The sequence below is a fragment of the Urocampus carinirostris genome, chromosome 5 (assembly GCF_059441175.1).
Source record: "Urocampus carinirostris isolate Australia breed hairy pipefish chromosome 5, RoL_Ucar_1.0, whole genome shotgun sequence".
Lineage (NCBI taxonomy): Eukaryota > Metazoa > Chordata > Actinopteri > Syngnathiformes > Syngnathidae > Urocampus > Urocampus carinirostris.
The window spans coordinates 32,351,573-32,378,592 of NC_142353.1; the positions used below are offsets into that span (position 1 = coordinate 32,351,573).

Sequence of the window (27,020 nt, forward strand, 5' to 3'; positions counted from 1 at the left end):
AAACTGTGCGGGTCAGATGTATCGACAATTCTTTCTGTATACACGTGTACAAGAATGACAATAAAGTATATCTGAATCTGAATCTACTAAAATCTGATCGATACCAAAATTGCCTGTAACGTCCACCTTCTACAGGCAGTCTTCCTTCAAAACCAACCCCTCCCTCACTAGCCCTCTCCTTCCGACCAGATAGCGGCTGATGTTTGAGCCTCCCGATTCATGGCGTAGAAAGCATCAGATAAGCCAAGAGTAAAGATCCAATAACGGCAAGTCACCTTGCTCCCGCAGTGTCTGAGAAAAGTATCGGTCAGGTTATCTACTTTTATTGCTCTCGTCGTAACGCTTAGCAATCACATCAGGAAATATAGCGACGTTTCCTGGATCTAATCTTAAGTTACAAGGGCGAATATATTTTGAAAGGTGTTTGATGCACCTGCAGGAAATGAAAACAGCAAGGATATTCGACACCATATTTTTTTCAGACCAAAAGTCGAATCTTGAGTAGGGCTGCAACGGTTAGTTGACAATTGGTAGTGGTTGAGAACTTTTGGTATAGACTTAGCAGTTGACCACTGAATGTACTTTAAAAAAAAAAATCACACATTTGTTTTATGTACTGTTCAAGTGCTGCTAATAAGCCTGTTTTTGGTTTTACAGCCGTGGTTCTTAACCTCGGTTCGATCGAACCCCAAGTGTTTGGTGAGTTAATCTCAGGGATTCGGTGGAGCCTCCGTTATGAGGTCAAGGCAATAAGACTTTTTATGTGCTGTATATGAGCACCAACATGCCCAGATTGGCCATAAATGGCTGCAGATGCTTACGTGACATTGCTTGGCCAATCTATGCTACGTGGAATTGTGATCCAACTTGTAAATGCCATCGTAGTATGTCGTTTCCCCTGCCCACTGCCTGAAGATAGCTGGGATGGGCTCCAGCACCCCAGCGACCGTACTGAGGAAAAGCGGTGCAAATAAGGGCTGGGTGGGTAGGGTTCGGTCAATGCACGTATGAACCTCGGTAGCTCCAACAGGGTTAAGAACCACTGGTTTACAGGGATGAAACATGATTACTTGATTCAAAATTATTATTATGTTTATTACTGGGTTTATCTGTTACCTGATGGACCATTGTGCCGAATTGGTTTTAGAGAGAGCATTTTTATTTATTTTTTGGACAAATGTGCACTTATTCTTGTTAAAGATATTTTAATATATTTATGTAAAAAAAAGACACATTTTCCTTAAAATTGGTAAAACGGATCCCAAAAAATAACGTGTGCCTGTCTGCTATTAGTTGGTGTCAAATACAATGTTCGTCTGGTATTGGGTCGTGTCACTGCGTCATGACAATGCCAATATTCTACTGGCTGAATTACCTCCCACAATGTCACTTCAGTTCGAAATGACAAGTCAGTGATAAAAAAACTGTATTTATGTGGACAGTATTCACTATTAGACCCGAGACTTGTGATGCAAACAAGGGAAGCAGAAACCTGATGATCATGGACTGAAGCTTGCAATAGTGAAAACATACTAAGAAGCCACACAGATTGCTACCCTCAATAAGTTGCATGACTGTAACCAATCGGACATCAAAGCTATTTCAAAAAGTATAAAATACGGAGAAGACTTTATTAAGTAAATCTTTGAAGGGAGTAGAGATCCTCGTAAGTTAAATGTTATATATACGTATTACTAATAATCTGCGTTTTTCTTCCCACTGAGCATCCGCCCACAGACTCCGCTGTACCAGCTCAAGTTGTGTAAATGTTTTTCGGTTTTCCTTTATATGTACAGTATGTTACAAAAGTGAGTACACCCCTCACATTTGTGAAGAGATTTTGTTATAATGTTGAACATCACTGAAGAACTATCCCTTTGAAACGCTGAAAAAAGTAAACAAAGGTAAAGGCTGAAAAGATATCCTCTGGTCTGTTGGAAACAGATTAATTTATTTGGTTTACATTGTGTGAATCATTTGTGGTGGCAACCACGTGAGGAGTACAAACAATGTTTGTGTTGTGCCTAAAGTCAAGCACGATGTTGGGAATATCATGATTTAGGGCGTCATTAGCGCAACTTTAATTGTGGAGTTGCATTTCATTAAATAAAACACATACTCAGCCATGAACTGTGAAAAACTGGAGCAGAGGATGATCCCCTTCCACCAGAAAATGGGTCACGGGGCAACGTTTCAGCCAGACAATGACCCCCAAATACCCTTGTATGATGATCAAGGCTTTTTTAAAGGGGATAAAGAAAAAGGGGGTGGATTGGCTAACTATGTCTACAGGTCTAAATCCAATAAAACATATCCGGGGTATTTCATTAGCAATCTGTGAGGCTCTGGTGAAATCCAGGGCTTGGAGAATTGGAGTGGTTTTGCAAAATCTCGGTGGGCACGCAAAATACTGAACTTCAGGAACTTTTACTTAAGGCTGCACTCACTTTTAAGACCGCATATATATAAATATCATTTACATTGCTACATAAGTTTTACCCAGACTACCTATTGTTGTGTTTAATCAAAGTTTCTTTAGTGTTGTTTAATCAAACACTATGATTAAATCTCTGCAGAAATGTGAGGGGTGTACTCACTTTTGTGACATACTGTACATTTGTGTATAATGATGTTTAATACTATGCACATATATTACAGATAAGTAGTACTCTTTGTATATTATTTTGTTATTTTAAAGTTTTTCTTTTGGAGTACTTAGGGTTCAGAATGCAATAGATATGCATCACCTGAGGTGTTTATCTCCCCACATTCAGCAATTTCAATTTACGATCTCCACTTAAAGATGGATTAATGTTACATCCTGGGGTTCTGCAGTACTACAATCTAATGTTTCGGCTGCTGGAAAATAAGGATATCAAAGAGTGTACACATGAAGGAATCTCCAAATTCTTATGCCATGGTGCGTCTCATTTTGTTGCGTTTATGTGTGTCTGGCGAACTTTTTAGTCTTTCATGTTGAGTTCAAAGGAGCACCGGCCAGAGTTAATCACCAAATGCGTCCAAGAAAGCCTGAAAGGACGGACCGTTCCTTGTCATTTTGGATCAAACCACTCCTGCCAAAATGCAAACAAAGAGCTGTCCAAAATGCCTTCCTAGGATAGCGACTTCAGACTCAAAAGTGTTCCCCAATCCATTATTTAACAAAAAATGAAACAGAGGCACGGAGGTACCATTTTTTTGTCCTTGCAGCACCTAGCAAGTATTGCTCACCCAATAAGTTTTAGTTGTACTGCCACATTTCAGGGTTCAAACTTAAAATTGAACAAGTAAAAATATGTTTCTACTAAGAAACAACACGTGTGACCCAATTGTAACCAAATTAGTTTAACATTCCGTGTTATATTTGCAACGAAAAATACTGAAAAGTAGGTCTTGAAAAACATTGTCCCCCAGTTCTGTCAGGTCAGCTCACTGACTCCAGAAGTTCTCTGATGACTTCTGAATGATATGATGTAGACCTAATGACTAACAAAGAGAGACAGAGAACACCATGTTGCCATTAAACCTCAATTATTTTAGAATAGAGAGATCATAAAACCACGGCAAACTTGCAAATACCTGGCTGTCCCTTTACATTTTCAGGCCAAACAAGGAGAAACATAGAGAAACAAACGAGAGAAACCTGATCACATTGAATGAACTGCATGCATTTTAAGCTTAGGTGGGACGATTTGTGTACAAGACAACTATCAGTCATACTCTGAATAAATATGCCGTTTACGGTAGAGTGACCAGAAAAAAAGTATTTCTGTTTGGCGTTTGCAATAAGCCACATGGAAAACTAAAATAATATGTGGAACAAGGTGCTCTGGTCAGATGAGACCAAAATATCACATTTTGGGCTGAATGTAAAGTGTTACATTTGACACACAATGCAAAGTAACAATGCTCATCATCCTGAAAACACCATGTCTGCTGTCATACATGGTGGTGGGAGCGTCATACTCTGCAGTTGCTTTTCTTCACCAGGGACTGGGAAGATTATTGGAGCCCAAAACAGTGTGATTCAAGCAGAAAATATTTTTGAGTCTGCAAGATCCCTGAGAAATGGGCACAGGTTCACCTTCTGACAGGACAATGACCCTAAATACAGACAAACAATTTCAAGGTGTTAGAAATGGCCAAACTAAAGTCCAGACCTCAAACCTTGTGCGCATCTGTCAAAAATACTGTGCGAAATGGATCACCATTGAACATTTAGGACCTTGAGCTGTTTTGTAAGGAAGAATGGGCAAATATTTCCCTTAAAGATGCGTGCATTTATGGAGAAAAATCCAAAAAGACTTGCGGCTGTGACAAAAAGAAAAGTTTTAACTCAAAGTGGGGTATCAGCTACCATTTTTTATTTTTTTTAGCACAATATGAAATGATGAATACATTTGGTTTCTTTTCACGGTTTTCTCACATGTTGGTATTTCTTAGAAAATATTTTGAATGTATTTATGAATACGTTTGAAGCATTACATTTGGGAATGTGTTAAAAAGATATTGGGGGCGACAATTATTTTGTTTCCTCTTTCAAACAACGGTAACATTTCTACTGTAATGCACAATGGCGCAAATGCAGTGCGGTTATATTGCGGGATGAACCATGAGACAGCACTTTGCTGTTCAGGTAATGAGTCATCCGTTCCTCAGAAGAAAGCAATCTTTTATTTTTAAACCACATCCTTCAGCTGTTTTTTTCTCTCCTTGAGCGCCATCTTTGAAGCACCTGCTAAATGAATGGCTTCAAGGATGTCACTGTTAATGGGCCCGGTATGGGGTAATATTACCAATTAAATGAGATTAATTATTGGTTGTATTGGTGTAGAGTAGGGTTGCTACAAGCAAATATTTCTGTATTTGATTCATCCTTTGGTTAGTAATCAAATGAACTAAGAATTTTAACTTTTACAATTTGTGTTAAAAGAGGAAATTATTCAAGCAAAATGGTCTACTTTGTTCTAGATCAGGGGTCGGAAACGTCTTGTCAGATATGGCTAATTTCATGAGTACATCTTGCTCAGAGAATTAAGGGTCTAAAGCAATCTTCTTTGTGACATTCCAAACTTAGTCTATGTAAAGCTAAAGAAAAGCATGCTTTTGTTTGGTCCAAAATATACAGGGCATAATTTCAATTCCAGTTTACACTCACTGTGCTACACAAACAGACCCCATTTTGACCACAGTTTGTTGTTATTTTCTAGGAAAATCACATCTACCGAGCTCAATGTTTAAGCGATTTTCCGAACCTATTCAACCCTACTTCTGACAATCGCAACCTTGTAATAACATAATAATAACATATTAATAATTATATATAGCATATTATCTGCCCTATAAGGCGCACCAGGATATAAGGTGCACACACCCAAAATAGTTTTTTGTCATATAATTTTCATACATAAGGCGCACCAGACTATAACAGGCAATTACGTGTCTCAGACACTTACGGACACGTTGTCTGTACGACGTCACCAATCACTCAAATGTGTCTTCCCACATATCATTAGGAAGGTTAACTCTTGGGATTCAAGAAATACCAACCATTTCTTAATTTCTATTTGCTTTTTTTGCTGAAAACTGTGTGGACAGCAAAGTAAGAATTTAATTGTGCAGGGAAACGTGGTTCTTTACTGTGCATATGACGATAAACACTTTGAATTGAACTGAATTTGAAAATAGACTCATCACAGAAACATGAAGATAAGTCTGAAACAAGATAGTGGGGGAAAAAAGCTAGGGTAGCTCATCAAAGTCGTCTTGCAGCCATCATGTTCAATAATAATACGCAACCATGGTCTTCTTACATACACCATAGGTGTCGTAAATCCAACCGTGTAAAATATTTACATACTCCAAAACACGCGATAATGCCGACAAATTAAAGAAAAAAACCTGAAAAGAATCTCTGCATCGATGGACGTTGCTCGTTGCTAGCTGTTTGTTTAGCCCCATAATTCCAGTTCACAAATACAGACTGGTATTTTTTTTCTCCAGGCCGAAGAGCAACCCAACTTGTGAGTCTTTTTTGGACCAATTGCGGGCTTTGTTTTACGCAGCTTATGAAAAAAACAACGCTTTTCGGTGCGCCTTATAGAGCAGAAAATACAGTATATAGATATTAAAAAAAACCTCAAAGTAGTGTGTCAACTTTTCCCACCAAAGCATTATTTCTGCTCAGAGAGGCACTCGTGTTTCCATATCACTTGACAGCAGTGATTTCAATCATTCGGCTGAGCTTGTAACTTGGTTATTTTTTTTCGAGAAACACAGCTGCCCAATTCTTATCACAGCTGCTCGGTGGCATCTCACTCATTTACTAGCATGTACTAACAAGTGTACTTGTGTTGTGAGACCGAAAGACCATCCTATAAATGGTGTATGACACAAACAATAGACAAAAGGTCAAGAAGTTTCTTTTTCTTTTCTTTTTTTTTTTTTAGGAAAAAAGCTGCAATCAAAAATCCCGGGAATGAAAATAGCTTCGAGGCAAGATTTTAGAAGAGGGATCTTCACAGGTACTGGCGCATTTCTACAGGGCATCTGCTAAAAATAGCAAAACTGCAGATTTTAAGAAGTCGTTTTGATATGTGACATGCAGTCAAAGATATAACACTGGTACAATATTTACTCAGCCTCATTCTTTCATTGCATTTCGCATAGAATTGAAAAAAAAAACCCTGATGATTATTCACTTGACGCCACGCTATAATATTCAATCAGCCAACAAATCTTGTCAGAAAGATTCTAGGGATTTTTGTTCCTCGTTATAATGACGTATATTTAATAGTATCAGCACAATTCGGTCAAGTACAGACCAGGAACAGTCAGCTGTGGGGAAAGTTGTCCAGAGTTGCGTCCTCAGTGTACCTGTACAGTGGTAGTACAGATGCTTGAAATCCTTGAATTTTATTGTCAATGCTTGAAAAGTGATTGGAGTTTAGGTGAAGTGTTTGTAAATGCTTAACATGATTGCCATATTTCTCAACAATTCTGCTTAAAAATGACGCCGACACTGCTCTCTGGTGGCTTCACTTTGCCATACCATCTCCTCTTCCCCTGTGATTAACGGTAGCTGTTATTTGTTTGTATGGCATAGTCCTATGACGTGTCATCACCGCCTACAGGTCAAGCCATAAAGGACAGGTGCATGCTTAACCTAATCCGTGCAATAAGGAATGTGTATTAGTGCAATGAGTATGTATCAAGTATGGACATTTATTCACGCATTAAATATAGGTATTGTTTCCTGGTGGTAAATTGTAACCGGATACAATTTCTGCCACTGAAAATCCGTCTCAAAAATAAATGTAATTGCGATTTACCCAAAATCTAAAAAAACGCATTATTTCATAAGTGTGCATGCAGGATAAAAACAGCATATGCAAATCACATTTATATTTTTGGCTCTTCAAAATACATGATTCTTATTGGACGTGTTTCAATGGCATTGGAAAAATGTGTAGAAACATGTCCAAAAGTACTATTCTCTTTCTTTTAAAAAAAAATCAGATTCATTGATTAATCAAAACAATACGACTCGATCAATCCATCGATGATTAAAATCATCTTTAGTTGCAGCCTTATTTTTGAAAGTTATTTTTCAAAAATAATATTCCTAAAATATATTCATAAACATGTGATGGTATTTATGTTGAATGACACTTCAGGCTTCGTCGATTTTAATTAGAAAATGGGGGCGGGGACCTGACTCAATCTCCGTTACTAATCCAGCGGCTTTTGTTGTCTTTCGCAAGAGCAATTCAGATTTCACCCGAGCTTCATAGTGAAAGGCATTTATTGAAAAGGAAAAATGGGTTAAAATAATGGACCATGGGAATGAAAAGTCTGCTCACCTTTGCTTGAATGTGCTATGAAAAATGAAAGCAATAAGAGCGTTCACTTTACTGGGTCATGTCATAAATATCATCGCAATCATGTATTTTCGTTTTTTTTTTCAGAAGGTTTAATAAAAACCACAAAGAACAGGGAATTTCAAATATGTTATTGTTCTTAATATATAATTTTTTTAATTTAGTTACAAAAAATAAGAAAAAACAACACTTAAACAGGATTAAGATGATAGATAGATAGATAGATAGATAGATAGATAGATAGATAGATAGATAGATAGATAGATAGATAGATAGATAGATAGATAGATAGATAGATAGATAGATAGATAGATAGATAGATAGATAGATAGATAGATAGATAGATAGATAGATAGATAGATAGATAGATAGATAGATAGATAGATAGATAGATAGATAGATACTTTATTCATGAACTAATGAATCTATGCAAACAAATGTGAGGAATATGTTTGTTTTACATAACAGACAGCCATTTTTAGATTAGCTAAATTTTTTGTAATATTAGGAAAAACGAGAAGCTTACTTATTTAATTATTTTTATTTGTATTTAATTTCCCAATCAAATACAACAGTATGACTTAAATGTTTGGACATTGTCTATTTTAAGAACATGACATCAACAAAATAGATTATTAAAATATTTTATTGTCTTTAAGAAAATCTATTTTAATTTAATTTGTGTGATAAAATGATGAAAACCCACTTGAATTGTTGGATATTGTGTATTTTAAGAACATTAATGAAATGCATGAATTATTTTTTTTATTATTTTCGGAAAATATGAGAAAAAACAATTTGGATTTGTATTATTTTAAATACATTTGACTCAATTTATCCAGTAAAATGATAGAACATATGACTTCAATTTTTGGATATGGTTTATTTTGGGTAGACGAATGAATGGAAGGGGCGGCACGGTGACACAGTGGTTAGCGTGTTCATAGCACAGTTCTAAGGTCATTGGAACAAATCCAGCTACAAGCCTTGCCGTGCGGGGTTTGCATGTTCTCCCTGTGCTGGTGTGGATTTCTTCCAGGCACTCCAGTTTCCTCCCACATTCCAAAAACATGCATGTCAGGTTAATTGGCCGATCCAAAGGGTACCTAGGTGTGAATGAGCCAGTGAGTTGTCTGTCTGTGTGCCCTGCAACTGGCTGGCAATCAGTTCAGGGTGTCCCCTGCCCACTGCCCGAAGATAGCAGGGACGGGCCCCAGCACCCCTGCGACCCTACTTAGGATAAGAAGTGCAGATAACGGATGGATTAATGAATGGAAGGATGCTGGGTTGGATGGATGCATAGTAGAGCATATCAGGAGAGGTTGTGAATCTGTGATCAGTGTGGCTTGTAAGGTTGTTAAGAATATGGTTTGTGCTTGGAGTGGTACCAGAAGACTGTCGTAGTGCATGTGCATTTCTGTTCTGCAAAGGGAAAGGTGACCGGCTGGTGTGTAGTAACTCAAGAGCAAAAGTATGTTGTGGGCGTTGGGAAAGCTTTATGGCAGGATTTTGATTGGAATAATAAAGGATACGACAGTGGAGTACTTGAGGAGAAACTGTGTGGGTTAAGAAGAGGGAGGCAGTGTACCGATCAGATTGGGCATTTATGGATTTAGAGAAACCATATGACAGGGTAGATCAGGAGGCATTGTGGAAATGGCTGGGGATATATCAGATAACTGTCGTGCAAAGCTTTTATGAGGATAGTAGAGCTTGTGTGAGAGAGGGGAGTGAAATGAGTGAGTCGTTTCCGGTAAGAGCGGGTTTGGGGCAAGGGCTTGTCATGTCACCTTGGCTGTTGAATTTATACATGGATAGAGTGGTGCGTGAGGCACGTGTATGAGCAGGGAGACCATGTTTGGTGTGTGAGGGTAGGTTGCGTGTAAGTCATGTTTGCAGATGGCACTGAAGGTTTTTTTGTGGCTGACCCTGCAGGAGGACTGAGTGCTTTGGTAGTGGAGTTTGATATAGCGTGTAAGAGAAGGAACCCTGGGTGAATAGGTGTTTTAGAGGTGGTGAGGTTGGTGGATTAGAGATTTTGCTGTTGTAAAGTTGTAGGGGGGAGATGGTTTTAAGTATTTGGGTTCGTATGTGGCAGCAGGTGGTTTTTTTGGAGGAGGATGTGAAGAAGAGGGTGGGTGAAGGGTGGAAGGCAATGGGTGTGCTGAACGGATTGTTTAAATGTAGAGATTTGCGAATAAAAGCAAAGTGAGGATTGTGTGAAGGTGTGGTAGTACCAACAGTGATGCATGGCTCAAAGGCGTGGGGTTTGAGAGTAACAATGACAATAAAGGTATATTCTATTCTATTCTATTCTAAATGAGGCACATAGGTTAAATGTATTTGAAGTGAGATGTTTGCCTGGTATGTGTGGTGTTACACAACTAGATAGAAGAACTGGCACGGTGAGAAAGCTTGCTTGGAGGCTTGATAAAAATGTTTGGGATGGTTTGAACTTATGGAAAGAATAAATGAATGCCGCCTAACTAAAAGTGTATGCAGTGCAAAGGTTCACCACTTTGAGAGAATGAGAGGAAGGCCTGAATATGGTTGGATGAATGGGGTGAAACATGCTCTGGATGTGAGATCGTTTAATTTATTAGATGCAAGAGTGTGTGCTAGGGATGGATGTGATTGGCGAAGAATAGTTAAGAATGACTAATATCAACGCGTATGATGCTGAGGGGGTAAATGATTTTATGCTGTCGGGCCTCTCTGCTGATGAAAGGTTGCATGGCACAGCAACTTGTTGTCTGTTGGTTTCAGGTTGTGAGGAGCAAAGGGGAATGAATGTTTGGTGAATCTGAATGTGTTTTTGACTCCAGCTAATGTAAGAAGAACATATGTGTGTTATTGTGTATGCTAAACGTGAATCTTTTATGTACAAGTATTTTTCTTAAATACATTTCTCTATAATAACACAGCCAATTAAATAATCTACCGTAAATTCCGTACTATAAGCCGCTATTTTTTTCCCAAACTCTCAACCCTGCGGCTTTTTCAATGATGCGGCCAATTTATGAAATTTTTCTAACGGCCACTAGCGGCGCTCGAGTGTTGCTACCATTAACTGCCCTGTCAAAGCTGTAATATTATTATTAAAGCTTTGAAAACTCTCTCGGTGTACCATCTTTCTTTGTAAATATGTGTAACCCATGTATAATATGTATTTGCAACTGTATATTTTTGTAATGTATTTATTTGTATTTATTTTAGACAATTATTCTGATACAGGTGAACGAAAAATGAGGGGCGGAACAAACGTGGGGTGCCGAGTTTAAGTGGGGACCGCTAAAGGTGAGGGACAGACAGGGAAAGAAGAGGGGGTAAAAAGTTGGTTAAAGAAAAAGGAGTTGCGTGAGTAAATGTGTTAATCTGATATATTTTTCCCACCCTCACCTTTGGAAATATACACTTTTTTCCTTGGATTACTTTCAATGGGACCTGGACTCTGCAGGTCTGCATCAAACCTTAAGTACCGGTATGGAAAGAATAAATGAATGCCGCCTAATTTTCCGTTCAATTTGCCGGCAGTGATTTTTAGACTGTGGACTTTAACGAAGGACATTGACAGTGGCTAGTGTAACAGGCTGTTGATTTGGACGGTCTACTTCTATGAAGTCACTATCTTTGATTTTTGCATTTCGGAGATGGAATATGAGCTTGCTCAGTCCACTCCACGCATCGGCCCGGTATTGCAGTACCTCCGGGAACGGTGCATTCGCAATGATCGTAGCAAGGCTTTAGGGCTAGGACCTTAGCTTGGCCTTTTGGCTGAGAGTAAGTGTCCCGGCTCCTAGGCTTTGTAGCGTATTATGAACTGACCGATAACGGATAATGGATAATGAATAATGAATAACGAAGATAGAACAATAACCCTTAAAAACCCCCCATCTAGTTTTAATCGCAAAGACATGCTGTTTGTTGCACTACTAAAATAAAAGCCGTCTGCTTCACGGTCAGAAATTTCTGACCGTGGTTCACTCCACGCATCGGCCCGGTATTGCAGTACCTCCACGACCGGTGCATTCGCAATGATCGCAGCAAGGCTTTAGGGCTAGGACCTTAGCTTGGCCTTTTGGCTGAGGGTAAGTGTCCCGGCTCCTAGGCTTTGTAGCGTATTATGAACTGACCGATAACGGATAATGGATAATGAATAACGAAGATGGAACAATAACCCTTAAAAACCCCTAAACCCCATCTAGTTTTAATCGCGGGACTTGAAGTCGGGTTTGGGTTAATTTTGTGTTTGTCTGTGTTACATGTTTAAATGTGGGCGCATGCGGCTTATATACAGGTGCGGCTTGTGTATGCACAAAATCGGTTTTCATCTTAAATTGTGGTGGGTGCGGCTTATAATCAGGTGCGCTCTATAGTCCGGAATTTACGGTATTTATATTCCAATTTAACAAACCCGATGATAAGATTCAAGATTCAAGACAGTCTTGAGTGTCATTAACAAAATGCCAAGGACATTTTCTTTGCAACCATGATGGACAGTGTTCCCAAAGATAAGTATTCGCTTCCATTTTTAATGAAGTATAAAATGTTGTTGTTTTTTTCTTGTCAATCTACTCTTTGAAAACATGTCTGAGAATCCTCATCGTATAAAAACATTTCTTCCCCCATTCACCGTCAGGTTAGCAGCCGAAAACACGTTTCAAAAGTGCCTGAGGGAAAGCGACTTGATGCGCTTGTCGCTTTCGGAAAGCACACTCTATTTACTTTCTGTAGGTACACGAGTACGTCGCGTTGAAATATTTAAGAGTGTCGAGCTTCACAAAAGCTCGCATGCAACCTGGCTCACCTTGTTTAATTTCTGTGTCTGTTTCTCCTGCAGCTTCCTTACTGACAATCCCTAGATTATGAGGTAGTTCACTGTCATGTCCATTACCAAACTAAGATCATATTAAGCACATTTAATTACAGTGTTTCCCTACCATTGGACTTTTCTGGCAGGCCACCAGGGTTTAATTTTGCCCACCAGGGTAAATAAATAAATTTGTATTAGTAAAAATGTGAGATTATAAATGTATATATCCATCCATTTGCCTCACGTATCCTCAATAGGGTATATATAAACTATGCTAAATATTTATGTTTCCTCTTATCATGCATTTTTTAATCATTCTATGTACATTCCCCCTAGAGTTCCCCAACATACCCCTGGGGCAGAAGTCAGGAACCGAAAATGTTGAAAGAGCCATGACAGAGAAAAAAAGGTAACTAAATATTACGTATTATTGTTTTTTTATTATTTTCACTCAATTTTTCCCTTGCTTTTCACAAGAAAGAAAAAAAGAGAAAAATAAAATGTAAAAGAAAAGAAAGAGGAAAAAGTTGACAAAGAGAAAAAAATGAAATAATAAAAGAAAAATGAAAAAGACAAAATAAACAAGAAAAGGGTACAAGGGAAAAAAGATACAAGATATGGAAAAACATGAAAAAAGGGGAAAAGACATGTAAAAATGGGAAGAAAAAAATAAAGGAAATAAGTTAATATAAAAAAGAAATGGGACAACAACAATCTAAATAATATTTTGAATATTTACATTTAAATATTTAATCTTTTAAATATTTTCTTTTTTTTCTATTGGGGGTAAAAAAAACTAAATAATTCAATATATGTGAAAAACAAAAGAAAGAAGAAAAAAGACCGGCTTTAAGGGTAGCCTTAGCAGCGATAGTAATTTCTCGACCAAGTGTTTTAAAAAATGCATGTTCACATGTAAATATATGTTTGCTTATTTTTTTTCTTTACCACCAGGAGGCGCTAAACAATACATATTGTCCCTCTTTTTTCTTTTTTGCACTTCCAAGATTTTTCAGAAAAAAAGCTCCAGGAAGCCACTTGGGCGGCACCAAAGAGCCACATGCAACTTTATAGGAGCAGGATGCTGACCCTGTCCCAGGGAAAGACACATATTTAAATTTAAAAAACAATACTATTCCATACAATTACACACTTTGAATGAGTCATGGATTCAAATAAAAATGAAATTTCCGAGGGACAACGATCATACAGTGTTTACGAACTAAATTGTTTCCTATGTTCTAAAAATGCTGATATGCAAACTAAAGACGCATAAGGTATATAAAAAATAGTGACAGCAATCATTTGCACAGAGATCTACTGAGGAAGTCGTGCGCACTAAAGCGCATTTCCCATGATGCCGTACTCACCCTCTGCAGGGGAAAACGTAACACACCATCTGTTCACTGATCCCCGGCAGCAAACAACAGACAGACCAGCAAAACCCGGGGCCCGGGCACCATTCCCGCACCAGCAATGAATTGTGGGAAGGGTGAGAGGTGTGGGTGAGAGTTGGAATTTTGGTATCGATCCCATCCAAGTACCATATTTTCCGCATTACATAGCGCACAGGATTATTAGGTAAACCCCCCATAACTACTTATTTGCATTTTTTGTTTCATATATAAGGCGCACCACACTATAAGGTGCACTGGTTTGAAAATAATGCTAGACCTTTGGTTGCATAATAGAATATAGTTTATTTTCATTCATTATTTTTAACTCGCCAAACAGACACAATTCAAATGCACAACGTTTTTAGGACGTTAAGGGAGTTAAAACCAAAATGCAGCAAGGTGACGTAAATACAACGATAACAATGATAACTATACCTCCCGTTGCACAAGAATGCAAATAGTGTAGACCCGGGGTGTCAAACTTGTTCAGCTCAGGGGACACATGTTAGAATAAAAACATTTTTACGGGGGCTGGACTATACAAATACGCGTGCCTTAGGTGAAAGGCTGGGGTTCTTTTGGAGGCTCACAATTCAATTATGATTCAAGGATGCAAGTTCTGATTATAAAATGATAATTAAGGTTTTTTTTTTCACTCAATATTTCCTTGTAGGGTTTATCAACTGTGCATTTGCAAATAAATAATCTCAAAAGATGCATTCAATCATTGTTTGATTTAGGGATTTCATGCAGACTGGAACGGACAAAAATAGCGTACAAACACTAATTCAAATGATTGACTTAATTATTTTTTTTTCTGCTATTTATTTTTTTTATGAAAATGTTTACCTGCCTATGGGGATATCGCTGTAAGATTTCATATGGATTATTGAAAGGAGCTAAAGTGTCTCTAAACTTCTACAAAGACACCCAGGTGCGATAAAACGTGTTTGTTTAATTTAGTATTTTTTTGTAACACAAAACAGCGTGTCAATGACTTTTATAAGGGTAAAATCCTATTGGAGTGTGTATCGTCAATGTTCTCTGGTTGTTTATCGTAGTCAGCAACTACAGATGCAGTGGGTGCTTTGCGAGTGATCCAGTGGACGTATGTAAAACTGTGAGTTTGTCTTGTGCTTCTCTCAGAATTCTTTTGCAGGCCACAGAAATAACGGTGCTTTGAGGGAATTGGTAAAGGAGCAAACTATTGTTCCCAGGACATGAGTATCAATCTCATCCAGGTAGTTGCTTAATATCGATAATGGTTAGGGACTGGTCATTTTTATTCCACTACCACTGATTTCGTCTTTGGATATTTTGTTTGTGGTTTAGTGCCCACGTGTGAGTTTGTTACTTTGTTCCTTGCGTTTTCTATTTCCTGTTTCGGTGTTTGTTTCTCATACCTGTCAACCTCCACGGCCCCATGCCTTTAAAAACTGTCGTATTTTCCCTTACGAAATACAAAATAATCTTACACCATATTTTTTTTTTCCAAACTTGTTCATTTATGTAGTTTAACTTGTTATATTGTACATGAGTTTCGTTATAACATATATATTGTTAATTAACAATTTGTTGTGAGATACGGAGTTGCTCGACATGAATGAGGTTTATTAAAAAAAAAGTTAAAAAATGAAGTAGCTTGGACGTTCACTGTAGAAGGAAAAAAATACATGCAAATATAATTAAGTAGAATAATACAGTTTCTTATTCAAATTATGAATTCATTTTCTTCATTAATTTATTGTTGGTAATATACTGATTAAAGGGATAACCACAAACCTGTCTTATTTCATTATCTCATTTTATACTTCCTTTTTTCTCAACTTCTTTATACAACATGAAAATTCATAATATAATGCATCAAAGCAAGTGAGCCGTTGGAGAGCCGGCTCTCTTTAATGAGATGAGCCGAAAAAGCTGGTTCTCTAAAAAGAGACGGACTTCCTTTCACTACATCAAACCGCTCGCTTCGTTTGCAACGGAACAAAAACGATACTGAGATAGAGGCTTCCGCGGCGAACTCGTTTGACTTGATTTATTTGACGTTTCGTGGTAGTCGGTGTATACCGGATAGTACCCATAATTGACAAATAAACGTACTTTATAGGGCAAAACCGTACAGGTTGACAGCTATGGTTACTGGTTTGGACTTTGACAGGTTTGGTTTTATTTGGACATTTCGTTGTTTGTGAACAGTCATGTTTGTTTGTTACTTTGTACATCATTTTGTTCCTAAATACCATCCCTCTTGTTAAGCACACCTGCCTCCAGTTCACCCTCAAACCTAACAGATAATATCAATATTTGGATCGATCCGCCAACCCGTAGTGATACGGAAGCACGGTGGCTACATGCGAGGCACCTCCAGCTTGTTAACATTTGATCAGTTGACGTCATGCATGGAGGAGTGATGCAAATTTAAGCAGACGGCGCAATAAGCTCGCGAGAGGGCGGGAGCAAAATGTGTTGAGTGTATTTAAAGCTGTCCTGACAGGGGAAGGAGATTTTGGGAGGCGAGTCATTTTTAAACCTTCATCAGAATAATAAATTGCCCACTTGAATCTAACTTTGGGATTAATTTTAAGAGAGTGCGTTCCATAAACACAAACTGAGTGTGTTAGCTCGCGGGAGAATTCTGCCGGGGCAAGGCTAAAGACCTCAAATAAATTATGCTAAATATGCTAAACATGCAAGAGGTAGGCTTAAGCTTGCCCCCTAGTGTCTGCTGCAATTCCTTATGGCTTTTTACGCATTCTAACATCACTCGGCTGTTCATTTCCTTGCGCTTAGCCTGATTAGAATCACAAGCCTGTGCTGGGCCAAGGCGGGCTACAACCAAACAAGGCAATATAGATTTTAAAAGAATAGGGACAACAACTAATAAGTACTAATATTCTAGCTAAGAATAAGAGTTGTATGGAACCCGCTTTTGCATGTTCTTGTCCTATAGCAGGGGTCGCCATCCTCTTTGAACCCGTTACTGATTAGCGCAAAGGGCTACCTACTAATTTGAAATGCTTTTCCAAAATAGTAGTTTATGTTGTTACTATGTTGTTACAATGTTATTATTATGTCATTACCAGGTTGCAATTATTAGAAGTAGGGTTGAAATACACCAAAATATATATTTTTTTAAAGACACTGCTCATGTCAATGATATATCATGCCAGTGAGATGTCCAATTTCCTAGAAAATCAGTATGACCCATCTCTGGTGAGCTATTTTTAGAACCAGTCTGCTAGCTACCAAGGTGATCTTAAGAGGGTGCCCACGGGCACCACGTTAGAGACCCAGGTTATATAGTAATACAGGGTGTCCCAAAATTATTGGGCATGGATGAAACTCCCCATATCTCCTTGACTATGACTATGGCATTGTGATAAAAGTTGAACCATTTAAAGCTAATTAAATTAAATGGTGTGTATGGCTATTTTTTAAATGTATTTTCAAAAGTATCATGGACTGTTGTTCTATATGCATTTCACAGATAATTCTGAAAGGAGCCACCAAAGAGGAAGTCCATAGCAAGATAGCACTGTTTATTCATAACAAATGGGTACCCAGCTAAAAGAATGGGATGCCCCTCAACTTAAGAAGATGCAATTGAACAAGTTAGAAATGCTTTTCAGCAGAGCCCCCATAACTTGATCAGAAGAGCCAGTGGGGAACTTTAGTATCCTACAAAAACGAATTGGTGTGTCTAAAGAAGACAACGTCACATGTCGTATTACAAGCTACAGTTAACTGTTGCAACCATTGCCAACGTTTGTGAGGAATTTGACTATTTGTATTACTGATTCGGGGCACCTGAGTCTGCTCCGTTGACGCCAACAGCCGCGGACGCTGATTGGCTGCGTCCTGTTTTTTAAATCCCCGCCTTCCTGACAACACTCGTCGGATCGTTTGTGAACCTACGCTGCACGCTAGGCAAATCTTTGTGACTCCTGACTATCCTGCCCTGTTGTTCTGTCTGATTCCCGTTGCCGACCTTTTTTCTAGACCCGTTTATGTTTTTGCTCCTCCGTCCCGGGCATCGACCTGTTTTTCCTTACTCTTGACATTGCCTGCGCTCGACACGAAAGTGCCACCTCCGCAATCCCAGCGATCTGCTGCCCGTAACCGACGATCCCTGGATCGTGGGTGCAAGTCCTTTCCTCCTTCTGAATAAAACGAACTCAATTGGGTCCCGTCTCCGTTCCTGGTTCGTGACACTATTGGCTTAATGAGTGTTATGTGACCAATGATCTTTACAATGAACATCTCTGAGATTGCACACTCTTTGTAAGCGTAATAGTTTGCGAGATATTTATTGTTAAAATGTGCCCAAAACTTTCAGAACATCCTGTATATAATATATATTTTTTATAAAGTTCCATATATCCATACATAAGCATACAGTGCTCCCTTGCCATATAGCAGTCTAACTTTCTGTGCATTTTTTCACATTAATGTTATTACATTTTTGCATACATCAAGGAATTTTGGCGTCACTTTAGTAGAGCCATTAGACTTAAACCAACCAGAAAACAATCTTCGATTTCTTGGATACCGATTGGAAAAATCCAAATGAATAGTTAACATGTTTAGTGTGCCCAAAAACGGTGCCCCGTTGCTGCTTACAGTGTGTTTACATTTTTAAGTGGCTTGCCAGAAGAATAGACTTACAATATATGTGGATGGGTAAAAATGTTGCCTCCGCTATATGTGGATGCATATGACAGTGGCAATGTTGGCATAGGAACAGAAAACAAAATGGAAATGTCCCAGAGACTTAACCTAACACACGAGGCTTTTTTTGAACAAGTAAGCCGGAGTTTCCGTGAATTGCTTTGCAGCCTAAGGAGCATTTGCTGCATATTCACCGCATCAACTTTTCCAAGTGCAATAACAGAAAAATGTAAACAAACCACTCCACTTTATTACATCAATACCATCTGATATATGTCATTTTTTTAAGTTATTTTTTCTGGCAGACTCTCAAAAATTGAGGCAAGACTTCAAAAGTCTGCACAAAGTGGAATGTATGTTTTGTCGCAGTGTTTCCAGAGTTATGGTTTCCGGTTTAATGAGTCCTCCTCAATCACAAACAAAACAAGAAAAGAAAATAGTGTCTCATGCAGACATTTCGCTGTTCAAAAAAAAAGTACTTAAAATAAAAATAAAGCAGTCAGCCGCCAGTACATTAGAGCAATGGGAGCAAGCTATGAATTCCAATCAGTCAACTTGTTATTTTCATGGGAGTTTGCTTGTCTTTTGATTAAGATGAAATAGAGCATGGAAAACAATGCTGACAAGCCCTTCATATCTTTCCACCCATTATCTCGGCATATCTGCCTCCGTCGTACTGGAACAAATTGCGTGTCCCGTGTAAGCTCAGATACATAGAAGAGGGGTCAGGGAAGGCAAAAGTCCCAAATGAAGTCTTACGTTGTGAGGATTTGTACTCGGGATTCATCTTCAGTGCTTTTCAGCTAACTCAGAAACGGACATGAGGTCTTGGTCTGAGGTTTCAGCATCAAATCAGTCAGATGAGAAAAATCCGGCCTGGACAAGATAAGTAGCTAGAGAAGCAAAGCAGTCCATTACGCCAGAGTGCACGTAGGTCCTCCTTTCTGATCCAGCCGTCGGGCTTAGGAGTGAAAACGCAAAGTCATCTTCTTATCAACGGGGGACGAAGAATTTTGCGGATTACGGTTTTTAATGTATTTCCTCCCTCCCTTCACTGGATATCACAGCACAGCAGCAGGATAAGCAATCAACAGCGACAAATCTCCTCATAATTCTAAATGAACTAAGAGACCCGAGGCGCTTTTTAAACGCCGCCATGAGGGCGTTATTGTCAGACGTGCGTGGGAGAAAGAGAAAAAAAAAAAAAAAATCTACAAATTTCTCATCAGCCAATCAGATCTGGCAGAAAAAAGACACTGTGTTGCATCTCGCCTCCCCTTCGGGCTAATGTCCCTCACTAGGGGGACTTATCTGATTGGAACGGACGGCGAAATTGACACTGATCTAAGCTTGGCACGCCATTTGGAGTCTATTGGCTAAAAGAGCGTCGAGTCGCTACCCGCTGCTGAGATGAGATCCACTCCTCGGGACGGACATCGATAAAGTATCTGCTCATCAGGAGAAAGTGACTTCCCGAAAGATGAAACCACTCGGATAAAATATGGAGCGTATGCTGGAACCGAACTTCTGCTATGGATTATGCAGCAAGGTTGAGAGGCTGTAAGACTCGGGGATATTCGAGTGTTTTCATTCATGTGGTCACTCGCTAGGATTAAGAACTATGAACAAAACATGTTCAAGGCCACGGTATGCTAATGTTATCAAAATTGAAGCTGTTTTACAAAGATTTCAATTTTTACTTGTAATTAGAGATGGGATTATGCCTAAAAGCAACCCGAAATCAGTCTGAGTCTGACCAATTAACTTAATTTGAGGAACAGGACTCTGGAGAGAGAGGGTTGTATTTAGCTGAGTAGGCCCCCCGCCGCACACCCACTTCTCTGGGTTTGAGATGGGTTCCTCTGCGCGAGAGGGTAACTTAATCCATTACACATTTCATTATCTCATTAGCTGCACCGCTTATCCTCAGTAGGGTCGCGGGGGTGCTGGAGCCCATCCCAGTCATCCTAGGGCAGTGGGCAGGGGACACCCTGAACTGGTTGCCAGCCAATCGCATGGCACACAGGGACAGACAACTCGCTCGCTCATTCACACCTAGGGACAATTTCGACCGGCCAATCCACCTGAAATGCATGTCTTTGGAATGTGGGAGGAAACCGGAGTGCCCGGAGGAAACCCACGCAAGCACGCGGAGAACATACAAACTTCGCACAGTAAGTCCGGCAGCTGGATTTGAACCCACACAGAAGGTTTCCAAGACCTTAGAACTGTGCCGCACACGCGCTAACCACTGTGCCGCCGTGCTGCCCTCCATTACACATATTTTCCACAAATAAGAAGGAACAAAAAACAATGACGAGTAAATAAGAAAAAAAAAATAATAAAGTCAGCGAGAAAGAAGCCTGGCCCGTCCCAAACCCAAACCCAAACGTAATGATTAACATTTGAGGCCTGACCCAAATTTCTGTTTGGGCTCCGACTTAACATCTTGTGATTGACAATGTCAGGTAGTTTATTAGTGTGGTGATCATTTATGAAAGGGATCACTTACGAACACCTGAAATGCCTGCAAACTGGTTCTGAAAGCTCTCAAAAGATGGGTAATTGCTATACTTGTAAGGCAATTACATTTATAACATGTATGCAAAATCATTGGCATTATCAGTGTCTGTAAACCCATCATAATGTTTTCAAACTGACTTTTGAAATGAGCGTATTACTTATATACTGTATGTATGTATCACTCATTGCCCTTATACAACGCTCATATTTTTGGTGGTTGACAGCCTATTTTAAGTCTTGTCAAGTTATGTTTATTTAAAAAACCCTATTTAAAAAGCTCTCAAAGGCCTTCATAGACCACCATACCCTACCTGTAATAACTATTACCTGGAAATAACATGACAAAAACTGTCAGGACCAGAACGGAGACAGGACCCACTTGCGTTGCGTTTCTCACAAGTTTTATTGCACGAAAGAGAAAGGGTTGCGCCCACGATCCGGTGATTGCTGGACGCGGGAAGCATGTCGCTAGGAAACTCTGATTGTGCTCCGAACGCGGAAGTGGATCTTCCGTGGCGAGCCTTGGCGGTGTCCGGGACGGAAAAACGAGTCATTAGCCGGGACAGGAGAGCAAAAACGTGGCCGGGGTCGGAAGCGAGTCGTAAGCCAGAAAAGGAGAGAAGACGTGGTCGGGGACAAAAAGAGGTCGAAACCCGGGATGGGAGAGTAGACGTGGTCAGGATCAAAAACGGGTCGAAGCCAGGGGACAGTCTGGAGCAAAAAAACGGGACAGGTCGGAGTCAGGGTTGAAAAAGGCTTGCCTAGTGTTAACTGGGGTTCACACACCGACTGGCAAAAGGGGACAGACAGGACTGGGTACAAATACTGATCGGGAGCCAATCAGCCCACGGCGCCAAAGGAGCGGGCACATCAGTAATCATGACAAAAACATAGTAACAACACAATCACAACATACCTAATTATCTATAGAAATGCATATACAACTGGACTATGTCTAGACTATGTTTGATCTATATTGGATGGATAAACACAACCCATTTTAGACATCTATTTTTGGATGCAGTCATGTCCAAAACAGATGAGACCAGATTTACCCCAGATTCAAACGTCCAAAACACATAAAGTGAGTAGTTTTGACATCTGCCCATACGTGTGTATTTTTTTTACTAAAGTCATCAAAATGTGCTCTTCTATTTGAAATAATAAAAAGACATATTCTGCAAACAAGACTATACATATATAGTCATCATTTGAGTCCACTATCAAACTAGCAGGCTGGAAAAGATACAACATCCAGCCTATCGAACCATGGAAATTATTGAATTCTACCGGGTACGCTTCTATCATGTTGTGCATTTGTAAATAATAGCCAACAGCTACATATGCCAGATGCAGAAACAGCGAAATGCAAATATGATTATTTTTGAATTTGAATATGCATGAACACCTGAAGCATGTTTTAATCTTATACGCTCATTTATATTCATTTCTTTGTTTTATTTTTTTTTTCCCACACACAGTTCCTACTTTACTGGCTGTAATTGGGATTCGGTTTTGTTGATTTACCCCACAGTAGTGGTAATCAAAAGTGTCAATTACAGGTCCAGAAAGTTGAAGAAAAAAGTGAGCCACGGTTTTGTATTCAGTCTAATGTTCTTCTACTCATTTTGTTACTCTAAAGCACAGGGTTTGGTTAAAAAATTTGTCCTGTCAATCACAATAATGAGAAAAGCTTTTCTAGTGGTATAAAAAAACCCATATGCACAACAGACAAAGAAAAATCTCGGAACCCTGCGGACTTCGAAAAAACAAATCCTAAACCTCTAATTAAATTGTTGTTGGCCCAAAAATCACCCCTGGCGAAGATCCTAATGATTATCTCCTCTGTAGCAAGGGTCATCCACGTTTTTGAATCTAAGAGCTACTTTTGTTCCAGTTTGACATTGCTTTGTATTTATGTTATTACCATGGTATTATTATGTTATTAGACACAGGTTTTAAATAGGTTCAGTCAGCCAGTAAACCATTATTCCAGTTAGAAAGAAAAACTCTATGACCCATCACTGCTGAGCTATTGCGTGGGCTACTCGGGTGTTTCTTAAAAGGCTCCTTGGTAACCGCAGGACCCTCCCACAATATTATGGGCTGCAACAATTACTCGACGTGGTCGACAAAAATCAATAATAGAAATGGTCAACCAAAAAAATCCAGAATCGACTATTGTCACCAGAAACGTTTTCTATTGATGTATATATATATATATATATATATATATATATATATATATATATACATATATGCTCTAAAATCATGCGTGGTAGCATAAAGAAAGAAATGGCGGCGTCAATGTCTTATTACCTGTACCAACAGTTTTAAAGTTTGGGAGCATTTTAGCCTGGATACTAAGAATGCATGATTTTAAGAAAAAGCCTAGTTGCGATTTTTTAGACCTGTATTGCAATTTCAATGTGACTTTTAATTCTAAAAAGGAAAGTGCATTTTCTGTGCGTTTTTTTTTTTTTTTATTGTGAGTGCTTAACCCTTGGATGCATGACCTACCAGTTCATACACTTTACCAAGAGTGACGTCGATAATTAGTAGAGGAAAAAATAAAAATAATAATGGCATCATGTCATACACATCTTTTATGAGGAATACTTGGAATATGACAGTATTAAAACTGGTATTTGTTTTAGATTTTGAAGAATAACAACTATAGAGTCTCTTCCCTCTGAGATTAGATCTGAAACATCCGTGGAACTTTTTAAATCTAGGCTTAAAACACACTAATATTTTTTAGTTTATGAATGACCTACATTTCATGGTGACGATATCTGTGTATTGTTATTACAACATACATTAAAGCCTGGTCATCCTGGAAGGGGGTTACCTCATGTGCGGTCCCTTCTCAAGGTTTCTTCTTATCCTCATGTTGAGGTTTTTAAGTTTTTCCTTGCCCTCATGTAGGTTTCAGATCAGGGGACGGTGTAATAATAGTCTGTAGTTTGCAATTGGGTGCAGACTATTTGTGATTAAGGGCTATACAAATAAAAATGACTTGTCTTGTACGATATCAACAGTCACTGTTTTATTTGGATTCTCCAAATGGCCACATTTGGAAACACCTAGAAATACCCTTACAAACATGTGCAAAATACTAATGTTTAATTCTTAAGATTGTGATCAAATTTGACCATGCACCAGGTAAGGCTTTATGCATTTGTCCCAGCTGTTTTCCAACTAATATGCCCATGCTACACTCATCTTGCATGTGACTGCAAGAAAAAAAAGTCAGGCGGGAAGAAAAGCCTACTATTTCTGTGTGTTCCAAGATGGCTCATAGTTGTAGCACTTGGAGTGTTACCTTTCAAAAGAGACCCAAACCGTCCAGATTCTCCAAACGGTTCAACAACAGCATTGGATTGAGACTTGAGATGAATTTTACAGGATTATCAAAAGGTGAATTTTGAGTAAACGGCGTCCTCTTCTGGGGAGCTTTTTTAAGGTCTGCTATCTATGAATCCTTGAGAAAAACGCAGTGGTATGCGATTAAACAATTGCACTACGTCACATCACAATGTTGATTAGATTTTGGGTAATTGTGCATCGCTACTGTATGCCTCCAATAAAGGATATTTTGCGAAGCCTGCAAAGCAGACCTCGCATATCATGGCAGTATCGTGGTGATGCAGGAACATTTAAAGAAAGAGCACATCAAACAGTTGATTGAAATTGAGTCTGACTCGCCTTGGTAAGATTCAAGTGAACATTCAAACCAATATGGTTTTAGTGACATGGATTGCACATCTTAATCGCAGATATTCCGGTATAAAATATTTAACATTAAAATAAAAGCAGTCCAGAGAACAAACGTCAGTTGTTAAAACGTTAAAAACGGCAAATGTCCGCTGTTAAAATAGTTTGATTTCAAACTGTTCCTAATCGCTAAGTTCTCTTGTTACAGACTTTGCAGTTGACCACTAAATGTACTTCAGTAAATGCACATACTACCTGTTTTATTTACCTATCTACTGCTGCCTATAAGCATGTGCTTGATACAGGTGTACAAACACTGCATACAAATGTTTCCTTGATTTTAATTTCTTATTTAGTTGCCTGTCCCTAAAACCTAATTACTTATGGATTTATGGCTCTACTGACCAAGCATTGCATCTAATTGTTTGTGTACGAATCCAGATTATTTGAAATAAATTATGTATTTGTCACTATACCATTTTTTTTTGTTCATTGTCATTTTCCATATAATAATCAATGTCATGCTAAATGTGAGAAAAAATATCAAAACGATAAACCAATCGTTTCAATAGTTGGTGACTAGTTGGTTGTTAAAATAGTCTACAATAGTTTGTAGCAGCCCTAAGAACTATTTGACTGAATAAAGTTGGTACGAGGTTTTGTTAGCTAAATATTTCCTACCTGAACAAAATGGACATTTTCAATAACACGCCTCCCCCAATCTGTTGGTTCCGATTTCCCGTGGCCTCGCTCAGTCTGGCCTAGTCCCTGCCATGTCAAATCAAGTAGAAGCGCAAACAGGATGAAGCCAAAGCAGTTCGGGCAGGGCACCCCCCAAGGCGACTGCAGAGCAGCAGATGTTGCGCTGCAGTTCACGTTAAGCACCCATGTCATCCTCATTCTCGACATATTTTATGTTTTTCCGTTTAGCGGGGCTTCACCTTCACTATTGATGACATGACAGTGTCATTTATAGTTATTTAGTTTTTCAATATAACGTGCATTATTATTACTGGCACATGTCAAAATTATTTCATTTGGTTTTTAAAATGTTTTTTTTTATATTTACTTATATGTATTTTTTTTATTTTTCAATAGATCAGGCGTCATTTTTTCATTATTTTTGTTTAATTTTTCAATATAATTTTTAAAAAAATGCATTTGTTTTTTTTCACATTATATTCTAGATTGTTTTTAGAATGTTTTTATTTCATTTATTTTTTTTTATATTTTTTTTCATAGTTGTTTTTATTTTTAACTATATTTGTACATACATGTGTTATTATTTAAATTTGTATTTATATTTTATTTATATTTTTATTTATATTCATCCATTATATGGACCGCTTATGCTGAGTAGGGTCGCGGGGGCGCTAGACCCCATCCCAGCTATCTCCGGGCAGTGGGCAGGGGACACCCTGAACTAGTTGCCAGCCAGTCGCAGAGCACATAAAGACATACAACTCACTCGCTCATTCATATCTTGGGACAATTTGGACCGGCCAATTAACCTGATATGCATGTTTTTGGTATGTGGGAGGAAACCGGAGTGCCTGGAAGAAACCGATGCAAGCATGGGAAGAACATGCAAACTCCACACAGGAAGCCTGATTTGACCCCATGACCTCTGGATAAACCACAAACCATTAAGCCACCATGCTGCCTTTATATTAATATTTTCATTTTATTTTGTATTTGTATATTATTTTACATGTATTTGTTATTTGTATTATGTATTATTATATTATATTTGATATGTCTTTAATTCATTTTACATGTTTCTAATTTTGTTTTTTAAATATATTATTACATACCTTTGGTATTCAACATATTTTTTTTCATTGTTTTTAAAAATATTTGTTACATTTGTTGGTTTTTAACATTCATATGTATAATATATCTTTATGTATTTTTCTGTTTTAATCCCTGATTATATTTATTTACATGTATTATTTGTTTCGAATACAATCACCATCTCTTCTCCTATCTGCATCCGACCACTGTACCTTAAGTCCCGTC

At 38.5% G+C, this 27,020-nt stretch overlaps 1 protein-coding gene and 1 pseudogene across 1 annotated transcript in view; one reads left to right on the top strand and one right to left on the bottom strand.

Moving 5' to 3' along the window:
* The window catches only part of rtn4r (reticulon 4 receptor), a 116,746-nt gene that overhangs the window by 42,499 nt on the left and 47,227 nt on the right, over positions 1–27,020 (bottom strand). The gene's annotated exons all lie outside the window — the stretch shown is intronic.
* Positions 11,490–11,606, top strand: LOC148366060 (U2 spliceosomal RNA; annotated as a pseudogene).